The sequence below is a fragment of the Crinia signifera genome, chromosome 1 (assembly GCF_055691185.1).
Source record: "Crinia signifera chromosome 1, ASM5569118v1, whole genome shotgun sequence".
Lineage (NCBI taxonomy): Eukaryota > Metazoa > Chordata > Amphibia > Anura > Myobatrachidae > Crinia > Crinia signifera.
In genome coordinates this window covers 405,558,612-405,566,993 of record NC_139217.1, presented here as the reverse complement: position 1 = coordinate 405,566,993, position 8,382 = coordinate 405,558,612, and positions in this window count along the sequence as shown.

Here is an 8,382-nt window from a genome sequence, read left to right as displayed (position 1 = left end):
TGCAAAGTCTTTTGAATACCGGAATGTCCAGCAAAACGGGAGGCGTGACCCCTGGTCAACAGCTTCTTGCGTAAGTTGGGTGGCACAAAGGACTTCCCTGAAGGAGGTATAGGATGAGGAGTGACATAAGCGAAGACTACTGGGTTCAGGATGGGCTGCTTTAGAGGTTTGGAACTGGCATCGAAGGAACGAGATAAAGCGTCAGCCTTGTTGTTTAATACCCCTGGACGATACTTGATTTGGAAGTTAAATCGTTTTAAAGAACATAGCCCAGCGGGCTTGTCGAGAAGTGAGACACTGGACATGATGTAAGAAAGAAAGTTTTTTTTGATCTGAAAAGACTGTGATCTGGTGACGAGCCCCCTCCAACAGGTACCGCCACTCTTCAAACCGCTAGCAGCTCCTATTCTCCAATGGGGTTATTATTTTCTGCTGGAAGAAATTTCTTGGAGAAATATGCACAAGGGTGAAGCTCTGAATCCTCTCCTTTCTGCGAAAGGACTGCCCCTACTCCTTCTGAAGAGGCATCGACCTCCAGGATGAAGGGTCTATTCACATCTGGCTGAAAAAGGATTGGGGTGGTTATAAAGGCCTGTTTTAGTTGTCAAAAGGCCTCGGAGGCCTCGGGCGGCCATTTGGCAGGATTGGCCCCCTTTCGGTGAGTGCGGTCAGAGGTGCTGCTATGGTGGAGAAATTTCGGATGAAGCAGCGATAGTAATTGGAGAAGCCGAGGAATCTTTGCACCTCTTTGAGGGTGGTAGGAGGTGTCCAATCTTGAATAGCACGAACCTTCTCAGGATCCATCTACAACCCAGTACTTGAAAGAATGTGACCAAGGAAGGGAACAGAAGAGACTTCAAGGACGCACTTTTCAAGTTTGCAGAAAAGCTGGTTCTGGCAAAGACGACTTAACACCTCACGTACGGTGTGCCGGTGAGAACTGAGATTGGGAGAGAAGATGAGAATGTCGTCCAGATAAATAACAATAGATACAGGTTGAGTATCCCTTATCCGAAATGCTCGGGACCACGAGCATTCCGGATAAGGGAAAATTCCGTTTTTTGGAATAATTTTTTTTTTGCCATACTTACCTGCCCCTGGTGGGTCCCCGATGGTCCCTCGGCGTCCATGGAGTCCTCCGGCGTCCACGGCAGGCCACCAGCACCGTCTCCAGCGGTCCCAGGAGTGCTTTGCGCAAGGTGACGTCACCGGCGCGCGCGCGCACTCGCGCAAAGCACTCCTGGGACCGCTGGAGACGCCGGAGAGGATGCTGAAGGCCTGCCGTGGATGCCGGAGGACTTGGTAAGTATTAAAAGAGGGTTAGGGGGGGGGGGGGGGGGGAAACAAAAAAAAATTTGAATTATTCCAAAAAACCACGGTTTTTGGAATAATTCGGATACGGGATGCCCGGATACGGGATACCCGACCTGTACATACAACATGTCCCGAAAGATGTCGTTCACAAATTGCTGGAAAACGGCAGGGGCATTGCATAGACCAAACGGCATGACAAGATATTCATAATGGCCGTCTCGGGTATTGAAGGCCGTCTTCCATTCATCCCCATGGCGGATACGGATCAGGTTGTATGCACCCCTCAAGTCTAGTTTGGAGAAGACCGTAGCCCCCTTAACTTTATCGAACAGTTCGGTGATGAGAGGCAGCAGATAGCGATTTTTAATGGTGATGTCATTCAGCCCCCGGTAATCGATACAAGGTCTCAAACTGCCATCTTTCTTTTTGACAAAGAAGACACCTGCCCCTGCAGGAGAGGTGGACGGCCGAATGAATCCCTTCTCCAGATTTTCTTGGATGTATTTTGACATGGCCTCTGTCTCAGGTAACGATAAAGGATACGTTCTTCCCCGTGGCGGAGTCTTGCCTGGAATGAGATCGATGGGACAGTACCATGGCCGGTGGGGCAGCAGAGTATCGGCACCTCCTTTACTAAAGATATCCGAAAAAGACAAATAAGGAGCTGGTATGGCTGAGGCAGAGAGTTTGGAAGAGGGTACTTGTGACTCACTCAGAAGGACGGGTATGACTCGAGATAAACAAGAAGAGAAGCAGTCTTTACTCCAGGCCTTGATATCCATGGTCAGCCAGTCGACATGGGGATTGTGGTTGATAAGCCATGGCATTCCCAGAACTACAGCGTGTGAAGACTGAGGAAGGACCAAAAACTCTAACCTTTCTTGGTGCAGAGCTCCGACTTGAAGATGTACTGGTACAGTCTGAGAGATGATATGACCACTGGAGATGTGGCTACCGTCAACGGCTGTCAGGACCAAAGGCTGCTCTAACGGCTGGAGAGGTATAGAGAGCTGTGCAGCGATATCAGCCGAAATGAAGTTTCCAGCTGCGCCTGAGTCCAACAGGGCCTGGATGGACATCTGTCCCTGAGGGGTACTCAGCATAACAGAAATGGTAGAGTTTATGGTGGAGGGAGATGGCAATAACACTCCTAGTCTGACCTCCCTCGTGGGGATTAGGAGCGGTCGTTTCCCGGACGGAGTGTACAAGAGGCCAGAAGATGGGAAGATGAGGCACAGTACATACAAAGATTGTCTCTACGTCGTTGGTTCTTCTCTTCGAGGGAGAGACGAGACCGATTTATTTGCATTGGTTCTTCTGTGGCAGAAGCAGTAGACAATCCACTTTTTACAGGAGGAGTAACAGCAGGAGTGGGACGAGGTCGAAAGCGATCAGAGCAAGCTCTCTCCAGTTGCCGCTCTTGAAGCCGCAGATCAACTTTATTGCACAAGGAAATTAGGTCTGTCAGGGTGGTAGGTGTATCGCAAGTGGCCAATTCATCCTTGAGGCGACCGGCTAGGCCATTCCAGAATGCAGAAACGAGGGCCTCTTCGTTCCACCTTAACTCAGATGCTAACGTCTGGAACTGTACAACATATTGACCCACTGGTCTGCTACCTTGACGAATTCTCAGAATCTCTGTAGCAGCAGATGACACTCAACCTGGTTCGTCAAATATTCGCCGAAAGGAAGTGATAAAATCGTCATAATTGTTCAGCAGAGGATCTGCTCGTTCCCACAGAGGCGAAACCCAATCCAGGGCTGGACCAGAGAGGAGAGAGACAATGTAGGCTACTCGTGCTTTGGCAGTTGGGAAGTTGGAGGGTGACGTGCACATCGCACTGATTCAAGAACCCGCGACATCCTTTAGGAGACCCATTATATTTGCTGGGAGTTGGAAAATGCAGATGAGGGATAATAGACCCGGCTGGCGGCGTGGCAGGGGAACCTCATGAAGGGGCTTGCGATGTTGCTTCCGCAACTGCTGGTGGAGGTGTCATTGTTTGTAGGAATTGCGCCACTTGCCGCTGTGAGGATTCCAACTGTTCCAGATGAGCCATAATGCCTTGCAACACACCTGCCAAGGATCCCTGATTTTCACCCGACTCCATCGGGTCAGTGCAAACTGTCATGGTTGAAGATTCAGATGGGGTCGTGTGATGCACAGGGACTGGAGACGAGGCAGTAGCAGTAGGGTTAAAACAAGCGGGTTTAATGAATGATGTCATACAGGGACTCAAATACTTCTTTGAGATAAAGGCAGGCAAAATAATAATAACTAGGTGATTCATCGCGCCCTACGGGCGCTCTTCACACCGTCGTGAGGGGCTGCGCCCCCTTAATTTGTGAACGTTTGTATATGAGAAATATGGTTAGAATTGTATGAAAGATGCCCTGTATTGCAACTTAGATGTCCGCGAATCGCGGGAGGGGGGGTCGCGGAGGGTGCCGCGAATTGCAGGAGGGGGGGTCGCGGGGGGTGCCGCGAATTGCAGGAGGGGAGGTTGTGGGGGGGTGGATGCTGCGAATCGCGGGAGGGGAGGGATTGCAGAGAATCGCGGGAGGGGGGTCGCGGGGTGGGTTGCCGCAAATCGCGGGAGGGGGGTTACGGGGGCGGGGGTTGCGGCGAATCATGGTAGGGGGGGTCGCGGGGGGTGTGCCGTGAATCACGGGAGGGGGGGTCACGGGGTGGGGTGCCGAGAATCGCGGGGGGGTGTGTGTGTGCCGTGAATCGCGGGAGTGGGGGTTGCGGGGGGGGTGGGGGGGGGGGGTTGTGACGCGAATCGCCACAAGAAAAAATCAACACAGAAAGGTCAACACATGTAAATGTTGACATAAGTGTGCCACTTCATTGGTGTCCATGTTGACACATGACAATGAATATGAAAACATTCAAAAAATGAAATAAATCTTCAAAAACTCATGTCAACCTTTTTCATTGTCGACCATAGCCGTGCCAGTGTTTTGCATGTGCCATTTAATCCTGGGGCTGCCGCGAATCGCGGGGGTGCCGCGATTTGCGGGAGGGGGGGGATTGCGGGGGGTGGGTGCCGCGAATCGCGGGAGAGCGGGGTTCATGGGGGTTCCGGTGGGGGGTTGCCGCGAATTGCGGGAGGGGGGGGGGTCGCAGGGGGGTGCCGGGGTGCCGCGAATCGCCGGAGAGGGGGTTGCGGGGGGTGCCGCGAATTGCGGGAGGGGGTGGTCGCGGGGTTGGGTGCCGCAAATCTCGGGAGGGCGGGGTTCACAGGGGTTCCGGTGGGGGGTTGCCGCGAATTGCGGGAGGTGGGGGGTCACGGGGGGTGCCGCGAATCGCGGGGGGGGGGGTGTGACGTGAATCGCCACAAGAAAAAATCAACACAGAAAGGTCAACACTTGTAAATGTTGACATAAGTGTGCCACTTCATTGGTGTCCATGTTGACACATGACAATGAATATGAAAACATTCAAAAAATGAAATAAATCTTCAAAAACTCATGTCAACCTTTTTCATTGTCGACCATAGCCGTGCCAGTGTTTTGCATGTGCCATTTAATCCTGGGGCTGCCGCGAATCGCGGGGGGTGCCGCGATTTGCAGGAGGGGGGGTTGCGGAGGGTGGGTGCCGCGAATCGCGGGAGAGCGGGGTTCATGGGGGTTCCGGTGGGGGGTTGCCGTGAATTGCGGGAGGGGGTCGCAGGGGGTGCCGCGAATCGCGGGAGGGGGGGTTGCGGGGGGGGTGTGACGCGAATCGCCACAAGAAAAAATCAACACAGAAAGGTCAACACATGTAAATGTTGACATAAGTGTGCCACTTCATTGGTGTCCATGTCGACACATGACAATGAATATGAAAAAATAAAAAAAATTAAAAATAAATCTTCAAAAACTCAACCTTTTTCATTGTCGACCATAGCCATGTCAGTGTTTTGCATGTGCCATTTAATCCTGGGGCTGCTGCGAATTGCGGGGGGGGGGGGGGGTGCCGCGAATCGCGGGGGGGGTGTTTTTTCCGCGAATCGGGGGGGGGGGGGGTCACGGGGGAGGGTTTGCCGCGATTCGCGGGAGGGGGGGGGTCGCGGGGTGGTGGTTATGCCGCGAATTGCGGGAGGGGTCGTGGGGGGGTTCTTTTTGCAGCGAATCGCGGGAGGGGGGGTCGCGGGGGTGTTTTTGCTGCGAATCGCGGTAGGGGGGGGTCGCGGGGGAGCGGGTGTTTTTGCCGCGAATCGCGGGAGGGGGGGAGGGCGCGGGGGGGGGGAGGTTTTGCCGCAAATCGCGGGAGGGGGGCGCTCACCTGGTGGCTGTGGAGTAGCAGTGCTGGGCAACATGGGAAGGCAGTGGGTGTCTGGCACTGTCTGTGGGCTCACTGGGCTGCTTCTCTGTCACATACCTCCCAACATGACCCTCTCCAGGAGGGACACAATGCTCTGTTTCTAGACTTCCCCTTAATGTATGATTGCCATCACCTGTTTTAAACAGGTTAATTTCTCAGAAAGGTGTTCAGCACAGATGAAGGCAATCACACATTAAGAGGAAAGTCCAGGAACAGAGCGTTATAGACACAGACACCCACTTTGAGTGACAGATGTAGCCAAATATATAGTAGATGAGTAGCAATGATAAAGAATGTCCAGATAACAATGATGAGGAATATCCAGAGTACAATTATGAGGAATGTCCAGATAACAATGATGAGGAATGTCCAGGTAAAGAAGTGAAAGGATGGCAACAACAATGGATCTGGAGACTGGAAGAATATGAGGAATGGCTGAGACCTGAGGATGCTGGAGACGGATTCTTGGAAGATCCAGGAGCGGGACCGGAGTTAGGAATCCAGGAGGTAGCACCCAAGAGTACCAGGGAGAAGCTGGCGACCAGCGTGACTGGAATGAGCGATGGGGTCAAATAGCCAATAGCAAGCTGACGGGCACAGCGGGAATAGCAAGGGCACAATGAGTCAGGAGCCTACCAGGAAGTGCACGGCACTGAAGACTCTTTGCACTGACACTGAGCTACCTAGGCAGATCCCCTTTATGCAAAGAGGATGGCTGCCATTGGCTGTCACAGTGAAACAGGTGAGAATACCTGACCTGGCCCAATCCCCTGTTTGCCCTCAAGCAAGATGGCGGAGCTGGCCTCCCGGCATCTATAGCCTTAGAGCAGGACCATGCTGCAGATTCCCATGCTGCCTTCCAACACTGCCGGACCTCTGCCTGCCGCCTCACCTGACATGGAGGCCGACACACGCCAGCCGGCGGCGAACACGGGCGTGTTAGTACAGTACCCGCCGTGTACCACAGCGGCGGCGTGTGACAATGGCACAGTGTGAAAGGGATGAACGTAAATAATAGCCCAGCATGAGTGACCTGGAAATCTGACCCTGGTAGTTGCCATGGTTGCACCAGGTTAAGGGTGCATTGAAAACAGTGTGACCTGAGTTTTCTGACCCGAGTTATGCTTAAAAGCTGCTGATTGTCTGTATATGCAGCCATTGCCAGCTTGTTTTGTGGAGGCCCAAACAAACCAATCGTTTCAGCCACATGTGACAGTCCCTGCCGCTGAAGTCCCCGTCCCTGAAACTATTGGTTTGTTAAACTGTGCATGTCCTGTATACAACATAAGGGTAGGTGGGAGGGCCTAAGGACAATTTCATCTTGCTCCTCTTTGTATTTTTTGCTCTTTGGAGCATTTTCTTTTTTTTTTAGGATGACGTCTTGTAAAGCCAGTTTGTGCACTGCCCATTGCCAGTTTGTTTTTGGGGGCCAAAACAAACCAATAATTTCAGCCACATGTGACAGTCCCTGCTGCTGAAGTCCCTGTCGCTGAAATGATTGGTTTGTTAAACTGTGCATGTCCTGTATACAACATAAGGGTGGGTGGGAGGGCCCAAGGACAATTTCATCTTGCACCTCTTTGTATTTTTTGCTCTTTGGAGCATTTCTCTTTTTTTGGGGTAGTTTATTAATCTGCCACCCTGTCTGCCCCTGCAGTGCCGCTCTGCTTTCAAGATGGGCCAGGTTGGAAGTGTAAGGTCCACATGTATGTGATGCCCACTGCTGTCGCTTAGCTCAGTCATCCAGCTACCTCCGTATACCCTTTTGGCCCAACTGCAGTAAATGAAAACAATTTTATGAACTGTGAAGTGATCAAAATTGACTATGAGTGGAAACTAATGTTATTGAGGTCAATAATACTTTAGGGGCAAAAACAGGCCCAAATTCTGTTATTTTAGCCATTTTCAGCATTTTTTTCATAAAAATCCAGATCCAAAACCAAAACCCGCAAGGGTGGTTTTGCCAAAACCAATCCAGATCCAAAACACGAAGGGAGATCCAGATCCAAAACCAAAACCCGAAAAAGTGGCCGCCGCACATCTCTATTTATTACCTGTTACCAGTATTACATCCATTAAATATCTTCAAGGACTAGCCTTGCACATGGACTCTGCCACAGGCACTGCAGTGTTATGCGCCAGTTAATGCTTATTCTGACAGTCTATTCCCTTGCCCCTAGACTAGGGGTTACGGTACTTGTGTAGTTTCCGGGTGTACGCTCGCCACGAAATATGTCCAAAAAAGTAACTTAACTCCATGCCAACATGGATAGTTCATACCTCCACTATCCATGTTGGCATGGAGTTGATTTTAAATAGCAGCATGGGCGAGCGAACTCAGACGCACGGCGCCATGCTGGCGCCGTGAAACTACACAAGTACCGGGGTTACGTCATCCAATGTGCAATCTGTAGGGGGACATTGGCCACATTCATGTTTAATTTGTGCACTGTTGGCTTTTTGTATTCTAAAGATTGGAAAACAGGAAACAAGGCAAATAAAAATTCCGCAAAATGGACATCATTCATAAGGATGTAATAAATAACATCATACAAAGCAAATAATATATATATATATATATATATATATATATATATATATATATATATATACTGTATATATATATATATATTTATTATTCATTATCATTCACCATATAGCAGCAGAACCATATCTGAAGCACCATTCCATGGTGCTATTTTGCAACAAGCCATTTTTCATTTAACACCCATTTCAATACCCAACTCCTCCACCCAATT